Below are 12,933 nucleotides of genomic sequence, written 5' to 3'. Positions count from 1 at the left end.
ACATTATCAGTCACAATCTGAATGGCATCTTGCACTCCCACTTCCATCATCACCTCATCCAACATATTGCACATGGTCTCTGTATTTTTCACTTCATTGGAGGCATCAAATGATTTTAAAAATACTAATTGTCCCCTTGAAGCAAATATAAAATTGATGAGTGTCTTATTCCTATTATCTATCCACCCATAGGATAAAATGGTGCAACCATTCTTTTCCCAAATTCTCCTTTGTTCTTCCACTAGTTGATGAGTGTTTTAGACCTCATCCTACAAACTTTCTGTAATAGAAGGATCGAATGGAAGTGCATTTGGAGACATTGCAGAATGGAATATGGGAGATCATCCAAACCAGATATACACCCCCGCAAGGTGGTCCTCAGACTCCGGATGAGAAAGAGTTACAAGAGACTAATGCAAAAGATAGAGCTATAATTTTCAGTTGTATAAGTGATTCAGTGTTTGGAAGAGTAAGAGAATTGAAAAAAGCTAAAGTTGTTTGGAACAAATTGTGTTAGGCATTTGAAGGAGATCTGAAGATACAATAGGCTAGCTAATTAATCTAAAACAAAAGTATGAATATCAGAGAATGCTTGAAGATGAAGGTGTTGAGAACTATATACATAGAGTGAATGAACTTTTTGATGGTATTAAAGTTTCCAGAGGAAATTTGGATGAAGGTGATGATGTTCAAAAGATCTTGCTGACCCTACCGAAATCCTAAAAATCAATGAGGTGTGACATACAGGAAAGCAATTATTTAAGCAAGTATACCCTTGATCAACTTACTGATACCTTAGCAACCTTTGAAATTTCAAAAATGGAGGTAGATAAAAGAGAAAAGAGAAAAGAGAGAAACAACATTTAATGTTTCTAGACACGAGGATCTAGAATGCAGTGGAGATATGGATGAATATGAAGCAAACTTTGTCAAGAGACTACAATGAGGTACTGGAAGATACAAAGGTAAGTTACCTCTAATTTTTTTTCTTGTGATAGAATTGGACATTATGAATCTCACTGCACTTACAAGGAAGACTATAAGAAACCAAATGATAATGAGAAGAAAAATAAAACTAGAAGACACAACTTTAATATAAATGAGAAAAAAGGCTTATGTTCTATAGAGGAACATGCATCTAAAGATAAACTTGATAGTGAGTCAAATGAAGAATCCTTGTTTTTAGCAATTGAAGAAAAGAAAAATGCATTTGAGAAACTGGAAGACGAGAAATTAGTCAAGACTGCATTGCATGCAAAGATAGAACCAAATACTTGGATTATTGACTCCAAATGTTCAAATCATATGGTCGGTGACAAAGATAGATTTATTAATCTCAAGAGATATGATGGTGGATCAATGAAATTTGTCGGAGAAGATGGTGCAACTATTCAAGGTATTGGAAGTGTTTCTATTGATGGTAAGCATAAAACTAATTATGTTTATTATGTTGAAGGATTAATACATAGTTTGTTAAGTGTTAGTTAGATGTGTAGAAAAGGATATGAAGTTTTTTTTAGTAGTACCAAATGTATAACCAGAAAAGAAAAGACTGGTAAAATGGTTGAAGAAGGGGTTAGAACGGGTGGAAATGTATACTACATCAAGGATAAGAGAGAAAGCGGATGTTTTCTAACACAAAAGGTTGAGATTGTTCCAACAATTCTAGTGAAGACAAGTGATCCAAATGAAAACAAGGAGAAGAAAACAAATGAAAAAGAAGAAGAGGAAGACACAACAAAAGTTCCTACTAAATATGTCCAGAAGCATCATTAAAAAAAATTGATAATTGGAGACAAGACAAAAGGTGTTCAAACAAGAAGGAAAATTGCAAAAGCTCAAGAACAAGTTGGAACTACTATTTTCTATCGATGAATGAGCCAAAGACTTATGAGGAAGCCAGTAAATATGAAATTTGGGTAAAATAAATGGAAGAAGAACTTAATCAGATTTTGAAGAACAAGGCTTGGGAGATGGTACCTAGACCAGCGGAAAAAAATGTGATAGGAACTAAATGGGTTTCCAAGAACAAACTAAATGAGCAAGGACAAGTCACAAGGAATAAAGTAATACTAGTATGTAAATAATATTCTAAGGGAAAATTTTGCTCCAGTAGAAAGGATGGAAGCTATACATATGTTTCTTGAATTTTCTGCTTACAAGAACTTTAGAGTTTATTAAATGGATGTCAAGTCAATATTTTTTAATGGAGATATAGAAGAAGTGTACATTGAGAAACCGGATGGGTTGAAACCGACAAAACATTGGATATGGTGTGTGTAGACTGAAGAAAGTATTGTATGAGCTCAAACAGGCATTTAGGGATTGGTATGCAAGATTGGACAGACATTTTCTACAATAGAATTTCAAGAAAGGTACAACAGATAGTAATATTTATTTCAAGATTGATGGAGATAAGTATTGATTGTTATAGTTTATATTGATGACATTATATTAGGAGGAAATGATGATTTATGTAAAAAGCTTGCTAAAGAGATGCAGAAAGTGTTTGAAATGTCAATGATTGGTGAGTTATCTTCCTTTCTTGGGTTACAAGTTATTCAATCTAAAGATGGAATTTTTATCTCAAAAAATAAATGTGTAAAAGAGATGTTGAAGAAGTTTGGTTTTATAGCTATAAACCTATTACAATGCCTTTGATTGTTGGATGCAAGCTAAGCAAAGATTATGAGTCTCTAGAGGTTGATCAAAAGAAGTACAAATCAATGATTGGTGGATTGTTGTATTTGACTAGGTCTAGACCAGATATCATGCAGGTTGTGTGTTTGGTGGCTAGGTTTCAAGAAATTTGAAGTGGACACATGAGCAAGTTGTGATAAGAATTTTCAGATATTTGAAAGGTATTGTTGATTTTGGACTCTAGTACAAAAGAGGTGGAGATTTTATGTTGAAATCTTACACTAATGTAGATTGGACTAGAAGTGTTGATGACCGGAAGAGTACTAGTGGTGGTGCTTTCTTTTTAGGAGACAAATTGGTCTCCTGGTTGAATAAGAAATAGGATTCAGTTTTCTTATTTACTGTTTAAGTAGAGTATATTGTAGCAACATCTTGTTGTACTTAGGTAATGTGGATGAGATAGACTCTTAAGGATATCAAAGTAACATATGATGAAAAAAAATTCCTATTATGTGTGACAATACAAGTGCAATAAACATTTCAAAAAATCTAGTTATGCATTCAAGAAAAAAATACATTTATATCAGATATCACTACTTAAGGGAGAAGGTTGTTGAGAAGGAAGTTCAATTGGAATATATTTCTACAAAAGAAAAAGTTGCAAATATTTTCACTAAGGCATTGGAAAATGATACATTTGAATTTCTTCAGGAGAAGCTTGGGGTTATTGCCCCTCCTTTTGACTAGGTGCATTATGGAGGTGCATCTTTCCAAGGGGAGCTTACCTGCCTATTTCTTTTCCTAGATTGATGTGGTGGCTACAATTAGAGGGAATAATGGAGTGTGTATTGGTGTTGTATCCTTTTTCTTTTATGGAAAAGGGGGAGAGAAAGAGAAGTTTGGTAGAGAAAGAAGAATTGAGAGAAGAGAGAAATTTACTTCAGAGTGAAAGACAATGTAGTATTCTTATTTCTGATAAATCAATATTGCTTTGGAGTGTTGGTTGAGTGTTCAGATTGGTCAAGTGTTGTCATCAATGACAAAGGGGGAGAATGCCATAATTATGTGTTGTTGTGGTTGTCATTGATGTCAAACTTGTTGATTCAAATTTGTTGGTGTAGAAAGTTTGTGGTGCAGAGATATCTTGTTGTATTGATGTTGCAATTATTCTATTGATCATTGCAGAAGCGTTCAGGTCTGGGAAGTGTTGTTGATGTTGCTTAGTATTGTTATCCTCTTTAGTCATGTTTTTGGCATTATGGATATGTTAGTTTGGTGGTCCAGAAATATCATTGTGTTCTTCGGATATTATGATATGCTTCATTGCCGGTTGTGATATTCTATGTTAATCCTACCTTTTGGTCTGGATATAATTTGTGGGAGGAAATTTGATGTGTTATGGGTCTCATTGTAGCTTGTGGAGATCTGGATAAGAGTAATTTGTATTGGAGAGTATGTTTTAGCCATTAATTGCTTCTATGGACACATTACGTGTTGGTATGTTGTCTATTATGTTCTGGTGATTGCAGATCGATGGATTGAGCTTGAGAAGATGTGTTTTGGTCCCTTCTTTCTCCCAAAGTGGATAAACATGTGAGTTTTTGGTCTGGAAGGTGTATATTTTTTTAGGCCAACTTGGTTCAAGCTTTGATGATTTATCTTGTATATAAAGAATATAAGAGATGGTTGTGGATATGTGGACAACAAGAGGAAGTGTGTGATGTGAAGATAGTCAACAAAATTCAGTGAAGAGTGGAGAAGAAGAGTTGTGTTTGAATGATATGCAAGTTATTTGAGACTATGGCAGAAGTATGAGACAGAGTGTTGACTGACGAGGTCTGAGTTGTCGGTCGCTTGATGCAGAGTTCAAGGATAGCTTCATGATTAGGAGATCCTTCTTTTCAAATCATTTTTGTATCTTGCCCTATTGTAGTTAGCATCAGGTTTTCAAGTCATTTTTGTATCTTTCCCTAAGAGCAATTAGCCTTGGTTTACAAGTTTGGAGCAGTGAGCTCTTTTCATTGTAATCTGATATACATAGTGCATATACTTTGTGGGCAAGTGCTCACCATAGTTCTTCCCTGTTTGGATTTTCCACATATAAATCTTGGTGCTGATGTGTTGATTGGGTAGTGTTGTTTAATTTATTATGTGCTATATTAATTTTAATTAGAATTGATTCACGCCCCCTCTCAATCCTACCTTTGGATCAACAAGTGGTATCAGAGCCTAGGTCACGAGCTCAAACCCCTCACTTGCATTGGGGGGGGGGGGATTGTTGCAAGGTGTGTGCCCTTGGTCTCCTTGTGATGTGTAGTGCAACACTTGGGTTTGTGACATGGCTTAACTTCCTTCCATGGACTCATTAAGTCTCGCAGTTGTATTGGATATTGATAGGTCGATATTTTGGTGCAACAGCACCGTACTTCTAACACAATGCAGTGACCAATTGCTCCCAATATGGACTAGAAGAAACATTGAATGGAATATTATTGTAGTTCTAAAATATAGCACATACCAACTTTTCCTCATGTTGTAATTCATTTTTACATGCAATGCCTTGCAATCTAAGTTGCACACTTGGAGTATTATATGGAACAAAAAAGTTAGCCATGTGGATGTCCACACTTTCTAATCCTCATATCTATTTCCCAATAAAATAAGAGGCCTCCATATCTACACGTGACCCTATAGAGCTCAAATTTGACATTCGATTTTCTATTTCCTTTACTATTCTCTTTTTTAATGCCTTCTTTTGGTCATATACTACAAGCATTGCTACAATGTTGATCATAGCCTCTTCAAGGAATTTTTCACATGGTGTAATGTGTCAGAAAGTGATATATGCAAGGTGATATTCAAGCCTATTTATGCAACCAATCATAGTCCTAATGCAATGGTTACAAATAACCTCTCCTCTCTTTGCATCTGGTGTCTGGTGCAGGGGCACCAAGGCCATCTCATACATTAGGGGTCAAGTAGTGGGTTTGTAGGTTTTTTGAGTTGTTTTGAGTTTAATAAGGCCCATTGAGACCATTTTGATGTAATAAGAAGGATTTGGAGTCATTTGGGTCAATAATTCCAAAATTGCAAAATCTTGTAAATTTGTCAATGTAAAAAAAAATTGCAAAAGTTGCAAGATGAGAAGTTGAAAGGTCATTTTTGTTTGGGGAAGTTTAAAAGTCAATTTAGTTTGGGAGGTTAGAAAATGTATATAATTCCTTGTAAACATGGATCCCAAGTTGGGAAGGTTTTGAGAAGGAATAAAATGAAGAAAATACAAAGTTTGCATGCCCAAACAATGTTTCTCTAGATAATCTAATTGTTATTTGGTTTTGTATGGAATTTACCTTTCATTTATTGATCCAAAATTGTTTGGATATGATATAGTAATGAATCAAATTTTAGATGCAATCGGTTTGGTAATTTTTCATTAAGTATTAAGAAAGTTATGATTGTTTTAATGAATGCAACTTCCATATTTTCAGGTAACAATCATGTTGTAGTGAATATTATGAATTTTTATGAATGTTATATGATCTAAAAGTGGTGTAGGTGGATGGAGGATTCAATAAAATTTCCATTGTGATTGGTCTCATCCATTTTTATTGAGTTTTGAGTATTTTAGAGGCTTTTTACTGAGACGGGGTTTGAAAAACCCTTGTTGAATGAACCTATTACAAATTACCAATCAATTTTAGGCCTTTGTGTTACAAACCAACCTACCCTGAATATGATATATGTTGTATAAACCCCAAATGTGTATCCAAAAATGGTCTTGGATCCTCTTGGTAGAGTTTTCATCAAAAGTTATGGTAAAAATGCATGGTTTGTTGCCCTAATTAGGGCTTGTAGCAAAATTAGCAGTCAATATTCGAGCCTTGTGTTCCAAAGTAACCCTAGCCACAAATCTGATATGTTAAGATATGACCAAATGGTTACTCAAAAATGTCTTTATCTCTATCTGAATTTTTCCGTATAGAAATTCTTGTTCCAAAAACCCATTTTCGAGGGCTACTAGAAGAAAAAAAGGATTGTGAGAGAAAACCACCTTGGGGTGTTTTGGGTATTGAGGAATTGGTGTTGTGTGAGTGTTTGGATATTTCTAACCCCTATAATACATCAATTGGTATCAGATATTAGGAAGTAGACTATTTGAAGGTGAAAAGTTGTGGTTTGAGTTGTGGAAGTTGAAGGGACAAGATGGCAAAAGAAATCAGATAATTGAAAAAGAGATATGCTGAGTTGAAGGAGATGACTCAAAGGAGATCACTATTCAGAACAACTTGCAAATGAAAAGAAAAGGTATGTAAATTTGTGATAGATTCTGGTTTAATTGACAACATGGTTTCCATAGAAATGCTGGATAAACTGAATTCAGAAAGAATTCCTCATGAAGCACCGTATAAAGCATCTTGGTTGAATAATAATCAGTCAATTTTGGTAAGTAAACAAGCTTTTGTTGAATTTAATATTGGTTTCTATAGGGATAAATTTCTTTGTGATGTGGTACCTATGAGTTGTTATCATTTGTTATTCGGAAGACCATGGAAGTATGATAGACATGCCATATATGATGGGAGGTATAATACTTACACCATAGAAAAGGATGGTACCACTTTTACACTAACACCATTGCAGGAGAATGTTAAGGATCAGACCAAAGAAGCAATAGTAATCATGTTTGATAAGAAGGATTATATGAAGTTTGAGGAAGACAAAAATGAAGAATGTGCAACCACTACAAAGGCAAAATATGTCAAGACAGCAAATCAAGAAGGAAAAGGTGATGAGTTGGTGATAGAATCTAAGAAAGTGAAGGTCAAGGATGAATTCCTTGAGGAGACCCAAGTTAGATTGGAAAAGTGTGATGAGATTATGGTAGGAACAATTTTTTGTCCTTTGATTGCAAAAGAAGTTTGTGGGCAGTTCCAATCTACCAATATAATGGATTATAAACTTGATAAGACCATAATTTTGAAGAGTGTTTCAGTATTTGAGAGAAGCAATGATGTGGTGATGGTAAAGACAGACCAAGAGAAGGCCAAAGGTGAGTTGTTGATGAAGACTCCAAATGGGTTGGAGAAGACAGAAGATATTGTGGTTCAGACAATGCTTTGTCCTTTAATGGAAAGTGAAGGTGGAGGGAAGTCATATTCTACCATGACAAAGGTTTGTGGACCTGATTTTGCAGGGATCCTAAGGACAGGGAACTTGAGAATAGATGTGAAGACAAGTAGTGAAGTGAACAAGGTTGTTTGGAAAAACCAAATGGATTTGTGTATGCAGTGAAGGTAAGAAAGAAAGACATTCATGAGATAGCTGGTAAGGACTTGTTTGCAAGTATGAAGATAAGAGAAACATCAAATTTTGAAGAGGCAAAGAGTAGAAGATAGCTAACAAGTCAGTTTGCAAGCATGAGACAATGGCAAGGAGAAGGAAAGTTCAAAGGTATCAAGGATGATGCAATTTTTCAATACTATACCAAATGGAAAGGACAACCAGACAATGGAGCATTTGAAGGTCAAGGAGATGTTGTGAAGGAGCAAGATTCAAGGCCGTACAATCCTCATGGGACATGAGTTTATTTTTTGGTCGGGTGTATGGTGCAAGGGCACCAAGGCCATCTCATACATTAGGGGTCAAGTAGTAGGTTTGTAGGTGTTTTGAGTTCTTTTGAGTTTAATAAGATCCATTGAGACCATTTTGATGCAATAAGCAGGATTTAAATTCATTTGGGTCAATACTTCCAAAATTGCAAAATCTTTTAAATGTTGTCAATGTAAAAAGAATCCAAAAGTTGCAAGATGGGAAATTGAAAGGTCATTTTTGTTTGGGGAAGTTTAAAAGTCAGTTCATTTTGGGAGGTTATTGGTGCAGTCATGGTTAGGAGGGACCTTAATGAGATCTATCTAAGTTGTGCAACAAGAGTAAAACACAACAAAAACAAAACAAAATGATGGAGGCAATGCAAAACTGATTGATTTCATCATGAAAACTGTTTACAATCTGCAAGCTACAAGATTCGGCTCACTGGCCTAATACAGACATGCTCTCTTGCAGTCTCGGTTGGCACCAGACCACTTAACCTAAAGATAGATCTTTCTGGTTCTAAAAACTGGTTACTAGGAGCTAAATTACATTAATTTATATGGCCTAGAGAGATCCATGGTGGCCCAAGAAGAATCAAACAACGATGAACATGATGAAAGATGCAAAACCACCAAGTCGACCTCCGCAGATGAGAACCCTCCAGAAAATCCATAGGATGAAGTGCAAACCAAAAGGAAGGTCAACCACATGCCAAGGAACGTAGGAACAATATGTTGAGGCTCCCCAAATAATAGAAAGGATCCACAAGGTTCACCAATAGTAGGATAGGTCTAGGCGGTTCCAGAGTTCTAAGCCAAAAAATTGTCTCAGAATCTGGAATCGATAACTTGCCAAAAAAATACCCAAATATTTCATGGATCGGGAATAAGGTAGATGATTATGTCATTGATCTGAATCCAGCTCTGCAAGACTCGATGAGAAAATGCAATAAAGTGCAGAGACAAATGTTGAAAATGCAAAATAGAAAACAAACTGAAAAATAAATGTTTTTGGTTGAAGCAAGATTGCCAAGAACCAGGGATGCTCATGCATCAAACATCCGAGGTTGATGAAAAAGTGAGTCCCTCACTTTGTTGGGGTTAGAGAAAAACCAAGGTGGTCTACCTCTGCCTGGGGAATCCAAGATGAATCTTCCACTAGTTTATTTTTCCAGTTCATAAGATACTCTTTATACTGGTTTCTCTAGGTGTTGTGCCCAATCCTATTGTCCAAAATGTCTTCAATTTGATCTAGCTCCTTTTCGGGCATCTGCTTCTCCAATTTTACATCACTATCTTTACTGAATTCTTATTCATGATACCAATGTAGATCTGCAATGTTGAATATAGGTGAAATACCCAAACTATTTGGTAACTCCACTTCATATGCATTTTCGGAAGTGAATTTCCTCAAAATATCACAAGGTCCAAACTTTCTCATCTGCAACTTGTTGTAGGTTCCAACTGGAAATCTTTCTTTTCTTAGGTACACCATCACCTCATCTCCAACTTCAAATTATTTATGCCTTCTCTTCTCATATTTTTTCTCCTTATACTTGTTGTTCATATCCTCCAATTGTTGGTTAACATGAACATGTAAGGCATTCATATGATTTGTAAATTCTTCTGCTTCTGCACTCCTCTTGTCTTCATTACTGATATCCCTCAATTTTGATATACCTCTAGGGTGTACTCTGGTAACAATCTCAAAAGGTTTCCTTCTAGTACTCCCGTTCACTAAATTATTGTAGGCAAAATCGGCTTGTGCAAGAATCAAATCCCAACTTCCGCTCTTCTCTCCAATTAAGCATCTCAACAAATTTCCCAAGCTCTGGTTTACTACTTCTATCTATCCATCAGTTTGAGAATGAAAAGTAGAATTGGATTTCAAATATGTCTTCATCTTCTTCTAAAGTGTCCTCCAAAAATAGCCAACAAACTTAGTGTCTCTTTCTGAAACTATGCTCTTAGGTAATCCATGCAATCTCACTACCTCCTTGAAAAATAAGTCAGCTACATGCACTGCATCTAATGTTTTCTTACAAGGTATGAAATGAGCCATCTTCAAAAATATATCCACCACCACAAATATAGAATCATTCCCTCTTTGTTTCTTAGGTAATCCAATTATGAAATCCATTCTTATGTCCTCCTAAGGTCTCTCTAGTATTTTCAAAGGCTTATACAATCCCACATTCTGACTACTACCTTTTGCAACCTAATAAACTCTATAGCTCTGTACAAATTTCCTGACATCCTTATGAATCTAAGGCCAAAAGTAATGTTCACTCATCAATGCCGGTGTTTTGTCAACACCAAAGTGTTCGGCTAATCCTCCACTATGTTTTTCCTTTATCAAATTATCCCTCATGGAACTCTTAGGTATACACAACTGAACTCCTCTAAATAACATCTCATCCTGAATGAAATAATCCAACCACTTACTTCTATCCACCATAACCGGTTCTCTACAGGATTTCCAAGGTTCTATAAAATTCGGGTCATCATCATATAAGGTCTTCAACTCCTCAAATCCTAACGTTGTCACTCTCATCTTTGTCAGCAAATTCCTCCTTCTACTCAATGTATCAACAACTTTGTTTGTCTTCCCACTTCTATGCTTCAACACAAAGGTGTAACTCTGCAAGAATTCTACCCCTCATGTGTCTCTAATTCAACTTATTTTGACTGTTCAAATACTGCAAAGCTTGATGATCGGTATACAACACAAACTCCTTAGGCAACAGGTAATATCTCCACTTATTCAAGGCTTGAACTATAGCATAAAATTCTTGATCATACACTGAATATCTCCTTTTGGCATCATTCAACTTTTTACTGAAATAAGCTACTGCTCTTCCTTCCTGACTCAACACTACTCCAATTGCATTTCCACTTGCATCACAATCCACTTGAAATACTTTTTTGAAATCTGATAAAGCTAACATAGGCTACTTAGTCACCTTTTTCTTTAACAATTCAAAACTCTTATTTGCTCCAATTGTCCAATTGAATTATTTCCTATCTCCTCTCATTGTCTCATTCATAGGGCTACAAACTAAACTGAAATTTCTGATAAACTTCTGGTAGAAACTAGCCAAGCCATGAAATTATCTTACCTCTCCAATTCTTTTTGGTGTATGTCACTCAACAATTTCTCTAACCTTCTCAGGGTCCATCCGCAAATATCACAAATCCAAAATAGACTAATTCTTCCTTCATGAAACTGCACTTTTGAATGTTTATCAATAACTTTTCTTCTCTCAATCTCTGTAAAAATTGTCTCAAATGCAACATATGTTCCTCCTTTGTCTTATTGAAAATTAGAATGTCATCCATATACACAATAATAAACTTAACCAAGAAGTTCTTCAATACCTCATTTATCAATCTCATGAAAGTACTTGGTGCATTATTCAACCCAAAAGGCATCACCAACCATTCATGCAATCCTTCATTTGTCTTTAATGTTGTCTTCCACTCATCACCTTCCCTAATTCTGATCCGATGATATCCACTCTTCAAGTCTATCTTTGTGTAGTATTTGGCTCCACTTAGACAATCCATTATGTCATCCATCCTAGGCAAAGGAAATTGGTACTTCACTGTGATCTTTTTATTGCTCTGGAATCAGTACACATCCTCCATTCTCCATTCTTTTTCGGTGCTAAAACTATTGGAACTGCACAAGGACTCGAACTCTCTCGGATCAAACCCTTCCTCAATAACTCCTGCACTTGCCTATTCAACTCTTCATTCTCTATCGGTGTCATCCGGTGTGTTGCTTTGTTAGGTAGACTAGCTCCGAGAATCAAGTCCATGCAATGACTGATACTCCTCACACATGGTAATCCATCTGGCACATTATCTGAAATGATGTCCTCATATTGTATTAGCAACTCCCTTATCTCTTTTGGTTGTTCTTCATACTCTAGGTTCTCAGTCTTCTTAGGAACTAAGGAAAAACACACATTCTCATGTCTCATTCTATCCAAGAATTTTCTTCCATCCACCAAATAGATTCTAACATTCGTACAGACTTTACTCTTCAGGGGTTCCTCCAAGGTCAACAAGGTTTGCTTCATCCCATTCACAACAATAGTGTATATGTTCTTCCTCCCATCATGTATTGCTTGTCTATCAAACTGCCAAGGTCTTCCCAGCAAAATGTGACAAATATCCATACGCATAATATCACACAAAACTTCATCGTGATAATTCCCAATTTTCAATTTCACCAAACATTGTTCACTAACTAACAACTTATGATCATTCTGAATCCATGCTATCTGGTAAGGCTTAGGATGTTTCAATCTTTCCAACTTCAACTTATTCACCATCTCCTCAAAAACAAGATTATCTGAAGTACCACTATCAATAATGACTTTACACACTTACTGGATACTTTACATCTGGTCCTGAACAAATTTCTCTTTTGCAACGACTCCTCATACTCTCTGGTATGACACAGAGCTCTCCTCATTACCAACAATTCTCCATCTTCTGGTTTGTTAGCTGATCTGGTAGGGTCTTCTTCTACCAATGTCGTTCTCCTAGTGTTCTCTTCCTTCTGACATTCAAATGCATGATGTCCTTCTCCTCCACAGTTACAGAAAGTTACTTTAAATACTATATGTTCCTGTCTTCTATCATCTTTTCCAAAACCCTCATTCCGGTAACCATCAGGTTCTCTTCTTTGGTA

This window comes from Cryptomeria japonica, chromosome 5, assembly GCF_030272615.1.
Source record: "Cryptomeria japonica chromosome 5, Sugi_1.0, whole genome shotgun sequence".
NCBI classification, from domain to species: Eukaryota; Viridiplantae; Streptophyta; class Pinopsida; order Cupressales; family Cupressaceae; genus Cryptomeria; species Cryptomeria japonica.
This window is presented reverse-complemented; position numbering follows the sequence as displayed.